The sequence below is a fragment of the Hemitrygon akajei genome, unplaced genomic scaffold, assembly GCF_048418815.1.
Source record: "Hemitrygon akajei unplaced genomic scaffold, sHemAka1.3 Scf000048, whole genome shotgun sequence".
Classification (NCBI taxonomy): Eukaryota; Metazoa; Chordata; class Chondrichthyes; order Myliobatiformes; family Dasyatidae; genus Hemitrygon; species Hemitrygon akajei.
The window spans coordinates 1,936,620-1,951,232 of NW_027331934.1; positions in this window are offsets into that span (position 1 = coordinate 1,936,620).

Sequence of the window (14,613 nt, forward strand, 5' to 3'; positions counted from 1 at the left end):
GCTGGCTCACTGGATGCACAGTTGTCTTGATGGTAGGAAGCAGAGAGTGATGGTGGGAGGCTGTTTATTGGACTCGAGGCCCGGGCCTAGTGAGGTTCCCCAGGGTTACTCCCCATTGCTCTCATTATTCATTGATATTTAATGATATTTCCATTTGCACAGTTTGTTGAACTCTATGCTCCACTTGATCTTTCATTGATCCTGTTATTATTCTATAGATTTCCTAAGTGTTCCTGTAGGAAAAACAATCTCAGGGTTGCATGTGGTGACATATATGTACTCTGATAATAACATTTACTTTGAATATCAACCATTGCTACTTGTCATCTAGATCAATAATTTGGTTGCGAATGTACAGGGTATGGAGAGTATGTTTGCCGCAATTTGAAACAATTAGTTTTTCTGAAAGATATTAAGTATAACCTCTCCGCTTTGTTTCCCACTCCGCACTCGACCACCCACTCCCCATTACTTTCTTCCCTCTCTGCTCGGTCCTCCCTCTCACCCTGACATTGGACATACGTTCAGGGTGAAAGTGAATTATTTTCGGGGAACATGAAGGGGAATTCTTCACTCAGAGGTTGGTGAGAGTGTGGAATGAGCTGCCAGTGGAAGTGGAGGATGTGGGTTTGATTTAGACACTAAAGAGGAATTTGGGTGAGGACGTGGATGGGAGGTGTATGGAGGCTCTGGTGCAGGTAGCTGGAACCAGGCAGTAACAACAAAAACGGGTCGGCATGGACTAGAAGGGCTGAAAGAATGCAGAAAAAATTACGCGGCTATTGCCGGGACTGAATGTTTTTAATTAAAAAGAAAGGTTACATATGTCAGCACTTTATTCCCGAGCGGGTAGGGACCGAGGGGAGATTTCACAGAGGTGTACAACACTATGAGGCGGATGGAGAGTGTAAATGCCAGCGGGCTTTCTCCACTGATATTCGGTGAGAATACAACTAGAAATCATGGGCGAATGGTGAAACGTGAAAAGTTTAATGGAAACATGAGGGGAGACGTCTTCACCCAGAGGGTGGTCAGAGTGTAGACAGTGTCGCCAACGCAAGCAGTGATTGAGATTCCGATGCCAATGTTTACGAAATGATTTGATAAGTACTGGGATATGGATGGCCACGGTCCGGGTTCAGTCGATGGCAGTAGGCAGTTTAAGTAATTCCTCAGTGGCCTGACGGGTTGAAAACCCTGTTTCTGTGCAGTGGATCCCTATCGGTGTCTGACTGTATGTCTGGGTTAGAACTTCAGTGTGTCGCAGCACCGACCAATCTGTAAAGTCGTTGATACTGTTCTTGAATGGTTATAGCATGAGAAGATGGAAGCTTTGGAAATTGTTTATTCTGTATTCCCCAATTGCCTGCGGTGGTTTTCAAGGAAGACAAGTGTGAGCCCAGATATTTGCTTTGCCTTCGCTGCGTTTTCAGTTTGTGTAGATTTGTATGTTTAATTTATTATTGATTTCAGGGGGAGACACGGATTCCACACCGGCCATGTGGATTCAGGGTTAAATGGATCGAAATATGAGCGTATCTACACCCGATACGATAAAACCACGATTCAGAGGTAAATTGGCATTCAGATAAATTGGTGTATACCTGAATTGGGAATATGGATTTGACATTTTGGAAGGCTGGTTCTTTTAATAAGCGCCAGAAGCTGCTGCTGAACACTTTGAAATGCTGGTTTTAAGTTCTAGGTCGTCACTGGAAATCAGGTTGTAAAGTCATTGTAGCATTTGCCCTGTAATATGTAAATGACAGGTCAGTTTAGAAAACGCGCAGGTGCAGTCAATCACTCAGCGATTTGTTTACATCGTGAGTCCTAATTTCATTAATTATCCAGGTGTTACTGTGTGATCAGATTAAATCAATTATTTCCTCAGCCCTATTTCTTGGAGCACTGTAACTGCGGACTCGCAGTAGACTTGTAAAGTGTTTCGACTCTACGTGCGGAACACGGCTGTCCTTTGTCTTCCAGCCAGAATTCACTCTGTCTATCTCATCATCTGCTTTCGTTTAGGAAGCCAATTCTGAATCAACGCAGCCAGGTTCCCCTCGATCCCATGCCTCCTGACTTTCTGAATGAGTCCACTATGGGGAGCTGATGAAAATCCTGAGCATAATTAATGCACCCACATCGACTGTTCTAATTCTTCTATTTGATTTATTTTCACTTTTTCAAATAACTCAATCTGGCTAATAAAGGACAACATGCCATGTTGTTTCTCCTTAACCAGACTACGTTTCTCCAAATACACATAAATTCCTTTTTCAATTATCCTCTCCAGTAGTTTACCCAGTACCGATGTAAGACTGCCTGCTTATAATTAAAAGAAATATCCCTATTATCTTTCGTCAACAAATGAATAACATTTTCCACTCTCCAATCATCTAGTTCTACCTCCGTGGCCAGCTAAGACACAAATATCCTGTCCAAAAGTGCAGCAATATCTTTGCTCGCCTTCCAAAATTACCTGGACTATATCTCTTTCGGCACCGGGGAATCATCTATCATAATGTTTTCCAAGTTTCCAGCGCATCCTCTTTCTCAGCGTCGGCAGGTTCTGGCATATCTGCCATTTGACGCTGTGTTCACATTGACCTATGTATTCAGTGAGGAGCTTCAGGGCCTCTTTGGACTCCAGACACAAGTTTTTCCTCTTTTACATCTGATCTGCCCACACTCTCTCTGGTCATCTTTCTGTTCTTCACTTATCTTAGTGCATCTCTACTCCCCTTCTAACTTTGAAGTCCATTGTTAAATTCATTTTCTATCTACATTGTTACTCGCCCTAAGCCAATCTGATCCTTTCTTCCTGAACCTTAAATATCTTTCTTTCTTCCTCTTGACAAGCTGTTCCAATTTCTTATCAGCAAGGGTTACTTTCCGCTATCGTCCCTTTCCCTGCCTCAATGAGACAAGCTGTTACTGAACCTCATGTAAGTGTTTCCTGAACAATCTCCACATATGTGTTGTGCATTTCCCTGAGTACATCATTTTCCTATTTACCTACCCAAGTTCCTGCCAGGTAGCCCGATATATCGCAATTAAATAATTCCATGCTGTCTGGTCCTATCCCCGTGCAGGGTGGATGTCGGGGAGTTCTCCCTGTCGTTCTGAAATGCTGACCCGCGTAGAGATCTGTCACCTGATCCGTTTCGTTATCTAATATTAGATACCGTATGGACTTTTCGCAAGTCCGCCTGTCTTCATATAGTGACATGAATCCTTCAAGCACACAACTGAGGATTTCTGTCATAACCAAACCTTTTACCCTGGGGATGTGCCAAAGAATATTAGGGAACTTTCAGTTGCCCTTGCCAATAGATAGATAGATAGATAGATAGATAGATAGATACTTTATTCATCCCCATGGGAAAATTCAACTTTTTTTCCAATGTCCCATACACTTGTTGTAGCAAAACTAATTACATACAATACTTAACTCAGTAAAAAAATATGATATGCATCTAAATCACTATCTCAAAAAGCATTAATAATAGCTTTTGAAAAGTTCTTAAGTCCTGGCGGTTGAATTGTAAAGCTTAATTGGGGAGTATTGACCTCTTCATCCTGTCTGAGGAGCATTGCATCGATAGTAACCTGTCGCTGAAACTGCTTCTCTGTCTCTGGATGGTGCTATGTAGAGGATGTTCAGAGTTTTCCATAATTGACCGTAGCCTACTCAGCGCCCTTCGCTCAGCTACCGATGTTAAACTCTCCAGTACTTTGCCCACGACAGAGCCCGCCTTCCTTACCAGCTTATTAAGACGTGAGGCGTCCCTCTTCTTAATGACACATGTCCAAGTTCCGCTTCCCGATCAGTACCTCCCTGTTTCAGTCGCCGTTTTTATTTTTGTTCAACTTGTGGGCGGCTGTATAGAATACTCCAAAAGGAGAGATCGCGTCCTTCATGTTTCTGTGTTCGTCTCACAGCCTATTAACAAACGAACGCTCCACGTTGTCCTCCCTTTCTGCAGCTGCGATACTATCCCTGGTTTCCCATCGCACTCCCTTTACACTCTGTTCCCGACCCTGTCCATTTTGAAACACCTAAAACTCGGAAAGCCCTGAAGCCATCCCTGCCCTGTTGACACATTTCAGTGGCCATTGACATTGTCAATTTATAATTTCCTGTCAGACACATATCATGCTCAGATGTTCGTGCAACCAGGGTTTATTTAAGTACGTAAAATTAGTCTATGTACATAAGCGAATCTTATGTACCTTTCACCGACAGGCGAGTGTCTGTGATAGATTGTAACATAATTCAACCAATCTAACACTCACGGTAGCAGCATTGAGCGTTTGTATTGCTACCTACCTGAACTGTATCACGTCAGCAATCTTCCGCCAATTCTCCAATTCCCGGATGACCAGGCATATGAATGTTTGAATTTATGACATACTTGCCAAGCCTGTTCATTGTAAAACGGCTTTATTTGAAAACTCAGCTGAATTGCCATTGGAGGCGTTATCTACACAGATGGCCATTTAATGTAAACACATACTTCATTCCATTCCTCAGCTCCTCTCGGAATTTCCTCTGTGTCAGTGTATAGATACAAGTATTGGTGCACATGCTGAGAAATTGCAACATGAACCCAAATTGTTGGAAGATGTATACCGGGGAACTCAAATATCTGTCCTCGTAAAAATAGTTTTGCGCTTGCCATTTTAGAGTACGGGCTACATGGGGCATCCACAATAATATGAAATTAGCTGATATAGAAAACAGCAAAATCATCGATTTTCTGCGTTTTCCCACCTCGGCATCTTTCTGATTATCGCCGCTGTGCCGAAGCCTTCGGCGGACTCTATTTGCCACAACGATATGTCTTACGGTTAACCCGTTAAACACCAGGATTAAGCCGATTGGTAGCAGTGGTGTTAAAATGCTCTCCAGTAATTCGTATCCTTTCCACACGGGTGAAGTAGCGTATTCATATGTGGTGGTGCACCGCCACGGCGTGTTGTCAATGGTGACGTAAGGTTCAATGATAAAGTAAAACGGGACCCCGCAGCTCACTATAACCACCGTCACGATAACCACCGTTGCTGTTCTCTCGGTGCAGTATCGCTCCCGCAACTTTTCGCAACATATTGCGATGAAGCGATCGAAGGTAAAACTGACCGTGAACCAAACAGAACAGTCCGACGTTACAACCCGAAATACAAGTGTCAGTGCGCACACAGGAGTGATGAGCAGGGTTCTGGAATAAATGTAGATATTGTTGGTCTGTTCCATTAAAGCAGCAACGATAACCACCAGTAGATCGGCTGCTGCCATTCCAACCAGGTAACGGGTGATGCATTTGGAGAGTCCGCATTTTCCCCGAGAGAGGATCACAATCGCCGTTAAATTAACTGCAAGAAATTTGAAAAGAGATTAGAGATATGGTCATCTCCCTGCATGCCCCCATTCTACCGATGGTATGCAGGGTTGGGTCTTGGAAGTGGAAAGCGGGAGTCTGCGTCGCTGCACTCCGGCTGGGCAGGTTCGAGCAAAGAATCTGAGTTCCACGGCTCACGTACCGGTGAACGGACGATCGTCCCAGTAAACAACACCATTTCCATTACTAGAGGTGAAAGAGCTGAAGGGATTGTTTGCAGCCGTGACAAAGTGGAATCAAAAGATACAAAACACAATTTATCATTTACAGACCCGCGTGTCGGAAATAGACTAGACAGTCATTTAAATAAGCTGCTATGTTGTTTTTAGGTCGAAGTGTCTGCACTGATTGAAACTCGGACCTAAAAAAGCAGAGACCGGCATCACTTCAGAAAGCCTAGCGAGGTGAAATTATGAAACAATGTCAATATCGGCATATACGTAATTGACAAAAGAATAATCACTTCGAACAAAGTACGAAAATGAAAATAAAACAATCAGATGCCTGAAACCTCCATTCCGGAAACACGTTTCAGCCGACGGTAACATCTGTGCTCAGTAACAGTGCGGATACCGCAGCAGAGTAACGACGGCACCATACATAAAGATAACCAGCTCCGGCATCTTAACGGGGACACCAACCGCTACAAGTGTGGGATAGAAAATGGCCGCGATGTAGTAAATCGCCGGATATCCCATATTCCGTCAGAAGCAGCGTTCAGTTGTACGGAGCGTTTCAGCTGCTCAGATGGACTGGTGATCGGTTTAGCAGACTTTTATTGAGGTGAGAGCAATTCCACTGAGGCAATTAGCGTGGCTATCACGTCAGGGACATTAGTGACAACCAAATGCACAAACACTTACGTTAAGCTATTTTTACTGTCTCAATCCCCTTGTCATGAATTTGACTCCTCAAGGGATTTTGCAATGTAATTACTTTAAAACAAAATATGATGTGCTTTTTTTCCATGTTATTTTCCATGATACCTGGCTTCAGCTATTTAAATGAAGATATATTTTGTCATTGTTGCTTTTAAATCAGGCATTCAGCTTGAAGTCGATTTATTTGGAATATTTGACGGAGCACATTCGCTTCTGAAATTGACGGGAGTTTGTTCTGGCGGGTGAAATGGAGAACACTTATTTATTAAAGGGGAACTTTCATCATCTTTTCTTTCCTTCGTTCCAGTTATTCCGGGCGGTTTGAGTGATGGAAATCACAGTGACAGCTGACATGTGTTACAATAAAATACACTGCACATATTCCTCCAAACACTTTAAAAGATCCCCAGCGATATTCCAGAGACCTGTCGTCAAAAAGGGAGCGTGTCCTCGGGAGATTAGCGAGGGCTGTGGACAGTTTGAAGAACAATGTTTTCCAGCGCACACATGGGCCGTTTGGCAGGAACATGACCTCTGCCAGTGAAGGACCTGACCACCCCATACCCATGACCTGCGATGCAGTCTGTTTAACTTTAAAGATATTCTCAGACCTGCTACAATTCTACCACTATTTCTCCATCCATTCTCCGTTTGAACAAATATAGTAAGCAAAATCTATGATCAATCAGCAGGTTCTCAGGCTGTTGTATCATTTGCCACGAAGTTGTATATTCCACCCCCCCCCCCTGATTTACTGTCAGGTATATTGCCTTTCGAGCGTCACTATGGGTATGTGCAGAACAGCGGATGTGTTCAAGCTCACCTGTCAATCACACTTCCTTCTGCTCCTGCAGTGCACGGCTCCGTGCCGATTGTGGTTCTCGTACTGATGAGTGGCCCTCGGTTTATTGGAGAAAGTCTCATCACTCCGTTTCCAATGTGGAACTCGTACTAATGTGCGGCCCTCGGTTGACTCGAGAAAGTATCACCTCAGCCTTCAAAGTCATCCTTCCAAAGTGAATCACTCCGTAACGTTCCGGGTTGAACTCCATCTGTAACTTCCCAGCGCTGCTCTGCGTCCTGTCACTGTCTTGTTGTAAACTCTGACTACCTTCTATACTATCCCTAATTCCACCAAACTCCACATCATTGCAAATACAATGAACCACCCTTCCACTTATTTATTCACATCATTTTAAAGCACAAATATCCTGGGGTCTCAGAACAGATCTCTGCAGGACACAACTGGCACCAGCATCCAGGGAGAAAACGCTCCATCCACAACTACCCTCGTCCTTCTAGGGCATCAGTCCTGAATCCACAAGCCAACTTTCCCAGGATACCAAACCTTCTGGAAGGTCCTTCCATGGTTAACCGTAAGTATAACCGTCACATCCTCACAGAATTGAACCAGGCTCATGAGACATGATCTGCCCCTCACAAAGACATACTGACTCTCCCAAATTAGGTAATCTTTCTCCAAATTCTCGTAAATCCTGTTTCTAAGAATGTTCTCTGATAATTTGCCCATCACTGAAGTAGGACTCATCGCTTCCCGCAGTCACTCAGGCTTTCTCCCGATCACACAAGAAGACGTATTTAACCTACTGCATTTTTTTTTTCAAAAGTTCCAGTACATCCTCTCTGTTAACTTCGGTATTTTGTCGCACATCGGCCTGTTTAACGCTCTCCTCACAAGTATCCCTCTCACTGGTGAATTCTGAACTAAAGTCTTCATTCAGGACCTTCCTTTCTTCTCGCGACTCAGGGGCTTGGTTCATCTTCTATCCCCGACCGGTCCTACACTCCTTCCAGTAATCTTTTTCTTCACATACATCTCGAATGGCTTGGGGTTTCCCTGAAAGCCACTGCAGACCTTCTGTGGACGTTTCTAGTGATTCTAATTCCATTCTTCAGTTTGGCCCCGGCTACTTTGTATATCTACAGTCATGTCTGATCCTTGCTTTCTAATCCCGAGGTCAGCTTCCTGAAACTTCTTTCTTCCTCTTGACCAGATGTTTCACATCTCTTGTCAACCATGGTCCCTTTACCCAACCGTCCTTCCCCTGTCTGAATGGGGCAAACCTCTCCAGAACCCCGTGTAAGTGCAGCCTAAAATATATTCACATTTCCGATGTGCATTCTCCAGGACATATCCGTTCCTGATTTATGCTTTGATGTTCCAGCATAATATCTTCATAATTCCACTTACACAGTTAATTACCTCGGGAAATGACACAGAGCTGTGGGACGAGAGCGGGTAGAGTGATTAACTTGAACCCTGACAAGGGGCAGTGGGCAGAGAGTGTGGCAATGGGATGGGTATGGGGAATGACACGAGGTTGTGGGGACACAGCAGGGCATTGAGATTACTTGGTGACTGACGCGGGCTTGTGTCATTAATATATGTAAGTCTTTTACGAAATGGAGGGTGCTAGACCCCTTATGATTTCCCTACCAACACAACCGATCGACAGACGGCACAATAGACACTGCTCTACACACCGTCCTTATCATCTGGAGAAGAAGAATGCTTATGTGAGAATGCTATTCTTGGACGACAGTTCAGCATTCAACACCATCATTCCCCCCAGGCTCGACAGGAAGCTCAGAGATCTCGTCCTTGACCTTGCCTCTCAGATCGCCAGCAGGTTGTAAGAGTGGGCTCCCTCACCTCCACCCCTCTGACTTTCATCAGAGGAGCCCCTCAGGGACATGTACTGAGTCCCTTCCCTTACTCCCTGTATACCCATGACTGTATCGCCACGCGCAGCTCTAATCTGTTAATTAAATTTGCCAACGATTCTATATTGATTGGACTAATCTCAATAAATAACGAAGTGGCCTACAGGGAAGAAGTTATCTCTCTGACACAGTGACGTCAAGTAAACAACCTCTCCCTCAGTGCCGCAATAACAAAAGGGGGCTGGTTGTTGATTACAGGAGGAATGGAGACGGGCAAACCCCTATTGACATCAATGGATCTGTGGTTGAGAGGGTAAACAGCTTTAAGTTCCTCGGCATCCACATCACCGAGGACCTTACGTGGCCTGTACATATTGGCTGTGTGGTGAAAAAGGCACAACAGCTCACTTAGAGATAATAAGCTGTTTTAGGCCCCATTTCTTAGAAAGGATGGGTTAACACTTGAGTGAGATTAACAGGTTTATGAAAATGATTCCAGGATTGAATACCTTGTCATATGAAGAGAATTTGATGGGTAATACAATTTAAACCTATCGAATGTCCCCGATGGGCTGGATGTGGAGGGGCTGTGTCCAATGGGTGGGAGAGTCTAGGACCAGAGGAGACATTTTCTGAATGGCATGTCGTCCATTTGCAACGTTGATGAGTTTAGCCAGAGAGTGATGAATCTGTGGAATTATTTGCCACAGGCAGCTGTAGAGGCCAAGAATTTGTGCTTATTTAAGACAAAGGTTGATAGATTCTTGACTTGTCAGGACATGAAGGGATACAGGGAGAAAGCCGGAGATTGGGTCTGAGAGGAAATTTGGATCAGCCATGATGAAATGGCGGGGTAAACTCGATAACCTAACTCTGCTCCTATGTCTTTTGGTCATATGGTTAATATCCATCTCTCAGTTGCATTGTATCTGGCTGATCTGGTTCATAAATTGCAAACTCTATTACAACTTTCATAATTTTGCTCTGCACTGACCCAGTCTAAAGTTCATGTCTTTTTCTTTAAAATATAGTTCTACTATTTATTTAATTAATTCTTCTACCTTTAATGATGAAGGAGCGAGCGACTCTCTATACAGGGTTTGTCAACCTCTAATAATAATAATTATTATTATATTTTACTTGTTTCTCAGCTCGAGCTGGTATAACTTGAGGTAGAGCCATCGCGACACACACTCATTTCTCAGTTCGCCAGGAAATCGTGTGCTCAAGTTGCTGGGATGTCTTCTATGGATGGACAAGAGTGGTTCACCTGATCTTCCATAGTGACCATTTCTTCATGTTTCTGGATTGTGCTCTAATTTGCGTTTAGTGGTGTGTATTTTGTATTAGTTTTACACATGCCGGCATGCAGTGCTCAATTATGGTTTAGTTAAGATAAACATATCCTGAGGAGGTTTTTTAATTAACACCCCTCCCCTTCTCCCAGTTTCACCGATGAAGAACCTCCTTGTTATTCTTCCTCCCCTGCCCACTACACTTCTTACTCTGACATATCATCTCCTTTTTCAAAAAAGCCGATAATTCAAGAGTATCGTGGACAGAAGTGAGTATAAATGCCATGACTAATGAGAAACTGGAACGCCTGGATGTAGATAAGAATCCTGGACCAGATTATTCAGAAAGAGATAGTTGAAGAGTTTGTGAAGGCATTAGAGTCATGGAACATTACAACACAGGGAATGCCATTCGGCCATTCTAGTCTGTGTCAAGCCATTAATCTGCCTAGTTCCAGCATCATCTAACGGGACCATAGTCATCCATTCCCTCCCATCCGTATACCCATTCAAACTTCTCTGTAATGTTGAATATCGACCCTGCCACTTGCTCTGGCAGCATATTTCACATTCCCACCGCCTCTGAATGAAGACCTTCCCCCACATGTTTCTCTTAAAGCATGATTAATGATCTTTCAAGAGTGTCTCGATTTTCGAATGTTTCTGCCGAACTAGGAAGTTGCAAATGTCACCCCACTCTTTAAGAAGGAAGGGAGGCAGAAGAAAGGAAATTATACAACAGTTAGTCAGTGGTTGGATTCCATTAAGGATGATGTTTCGGGGTACTTGGCGCAAGCTAAAGTGGGCCAAATTCAGCATGGTTTTCTTCAGGGTGTATATTGCCTGACAAATCTCTTGGAATTCTTTGACAATATAACAAGCAGAATAGACAAAGGAGAGGCAGTGGATGTTTTTCTCTTGGATTTTCAGATGGTTTTAACGACTTGCTGCACATGAGGCTGCCAAACAAGATCACAACTCATGGTATTACAGGAAAGATACTGACACGGATCGAAGATTGGTTTACCGGCATGAGGCAAAGAGTTACAACAATGCGAGCCTATTCTGTTTGCTACCGGTAACCAATGGCGTTCCTCTGGAGTCGGTAATGAGATTGCTTCTGGTCATGTTAGAGTCAACGATTTGGATGACAGAGTCGGTCGCTTGCTGACCGACTTTGTAGTTGCTACGAAGGTAGGTGCCGGATAGGCAGCTTAGAGCAAAGTGGGTGTCTGCAGAAGGACTCAGACCGGTTTGAAGAACAGACAATGAAGTGGCAGATGGAATACAGAGTAGGGACTGAGATCTGCAGTCAGGTACTCAGATTTACTCAGTATAATGTTGCACGATCATTATTAGCAAAACACTCCTACACGATACTTGTTTTATTTTGTTACAGACAAAAATGCCAATTTTGGTACTACAAGTAAACTACATTTCCACATTGGTGGATAAGTGTGCTGACACCTCTCGCTCTCTGTAAAAACTGTGACGGGATCCTAACGTTTATTCAATATGGACTATGACTAAATGAAAGAAAGTGGGTGTACACCGATTCAGATAGAGAGAGAGAGCACCGAACAGCTCGTGAGTCTCCATGGTTACGGAAGGGCGGAGCTATATAATGGACAGCTGATGTTCAGCATATTTGGGATAGATACAAGGTCAGCTAGATTTTCAGACAGACACACAGACACACGGAAGACACGGACAGAAATACAGAAGAAATAGACACTGGTTGAGCTTTCAGTGCCCACGAAAGGGTGGGCTTTGCTCGCAGTGTGGTAAGGGGGTGACTGGCGGAAAGCTATCGGAGTGTTTAACCCTTGCCTGGGTTGACAGCTTTACCGCGTGAAAACGGAACTCTCCTTTGTGTGGTCACAGTCGGTGACTGTAACGGACACTTCGGAGAACAACGTGGGAAGAATCGACGGCATCGGCACCTGGAAGACAAAGCACACCCTCTCTCTCTCTCTCTCTCTCTCTCTCTCTCTCTCTCTCTCTCTCTCTCTCTCTCTCGCTCTCTCTCTCTCTCTCTCTCTCTCTCTCTCTCTCTCTCTCTCTCTCTCTCTCTCTCTCTCTCTCTCTCTCTCTCTCTCTCTCTCTCCCTCTTCCTCTCTATCAATCTCTCTCTCGCTCTCTCTCTCGCCCTCTCTCTCTCTGTATATATGTGTATATATACGCATATACTCTGCTAACCTGATTGATTTGCATGATTTTATATTCAGTATATTCCGTAGATACTAATAAAATAGACTTTGTAGCAAAAGACTCAGACTCCAGGTGTTTTCGGTTTCTGCTGGTCCTTTTAACCAGTTACGGGGTACATAACAAAATTGGGGCCTGCATCCGAGATATGAACAAATTATTGGCAGTAATTCTGAAAATTTGGGGGCGTGTTGATTGCCTGATTATCAATCTTATTGATCACTCTCCTTTGATTGGCTTGTGTACGGAAAACAGCAGAAATGGATGTTGAGCAATTTTTGGAAATTCAGACCCTGCGGCTTTGAAGAAAGCTACAGAGGATGAATTGTGGAAAGCTGTTAATGAATTGAAACTTAAGGTAAAGAAGGGTATGACAAACGGAGAACTCAGAAGCATAATAGCTGAGCACTATATTTCTACGAGAGAATTTAGTGAGGAGGAGTTAAAGGTATTTCATTTAGGTAAAGAGGAGATCCAGTTGCGACTGGAACAAATGAAGTTAGGGAGACTTAAATTAGATAGAGAGTTCGAGAGAGAGAGAAATGGAAGCGACAGGATCAAACGCCAGGTAGGGGTAATGAGCTGGTGGTGCCGTTTAAGGTCAGACAAGAAATTAAGTTAGTACCACCATTTGATGAGACTGACGTCGACAGGTATTTCCTACACTTTGAAAAGGTGGCCCGGAGACGGAAATGGACGAGGGATCAGTGGGCTGTCATGGTACAAAGTGTGTTGAAGGGGAAGGCACGGCAGGCGTATTCTGCCCTGACCCTTGAACATTCAGACGATTATGCCACAGTGAAAGATGCCGTGCTTAAGGTTTACGAGTTGCTTCCGGAGGCGTTTAGACAAAAGTTCAGAGATTTGAGGAAGTCTTGGAATCAAGCCTATGTGGAGTTTGCCCATTAAAAACGGGTGTACTTCGATCGTTGAATGACCTCAAAAAGGGCGAAAGAGAATATTGACAATTTAATAGAGTTGTTATTGAATTTAAACCGGTGGAATGCTGTCGGAGTGTTTAACCCTTACCTGGGTTGATAGCTTTACCGCGTGAAGACGGTACTCATTTGTGTGGTCACAATCGGTAACTTTAACAGAACTTCGGAGGACAACGGAACAATCGACGGCATCGGCTTACTTGGGAAACAAATCACCTCTCTCTCGCTGCTCTATTCTGCTCAACTTAATATCACGAACTGAACTGACGTCATTGCTATACCATCGTAAGAATAGTATTTACCACCTAAGATTGAAGAAGCTTGGGGTTTTATATTTACACATATATGCATAAACTCTGCTAGCCTGTTTGATTTATCTGGTTTTATGTTACTATATTACGTAGATACTAATAAATAGTGTTTCGTTTGTAGCAATACCAGACTCCAGGTGTGTTCCATTTCTGCTGGTTCCTTTAAACCGTTACGCGGCACTTAACAAAACCGTTCCAACCGTTACATCACACCGCATTTCTGTAACCCCTTGGACCCATACAGCATTCGGCACCTCCGCAAAACCTCCATCATCCACTCTGGTGCATACAGACGACAGCAGACCCGAGAAAGATACCGTCGTGTCAGATTGCATGGCTCATAAAACACTGTTGGCCAGAGGAAACTACAGTCTGATCAAGGCCAGGGGAAGCAGACAAACCAGTCCTCTCTGTTTCCCCCCATTTTGTGGACTATGAACTGATTCTTACACTGGAATAATTTAATCAGAGGAACTGAATGTGGACACAGGAAGCTTCAGATAATGATCTGCTAAACCTGAGACCATTCTCAAACAAGTCGCCATTTGTTATGTGAAGGGCGTGGACTCTGAACTGATTCTTGACTCTGGGACAATCTAATCAGAGCAATAAACCTGAGACCATGCTCAGAGGAGCAGCTACTTGTTATGTAAAATGCCAGACATATCAAAGAAGCAATCTGTAGTCTCGTTAGACTCTGTCTGGGTTGCCTCATTTAATTGGTTTGGACCAGTCAGGGTGTAAAGATACGAATATACAGGGCTGGGGTGGGCAGAGCCACGTACAATATGTTGGTTGTAGCTCTGTACAATGATCAGTAACCAGGTGACCCAGGTAGGTCAGGTGACTTGAGCAATTGTTTGGAGATCAAATGGTTCAATTGATGAGGAACA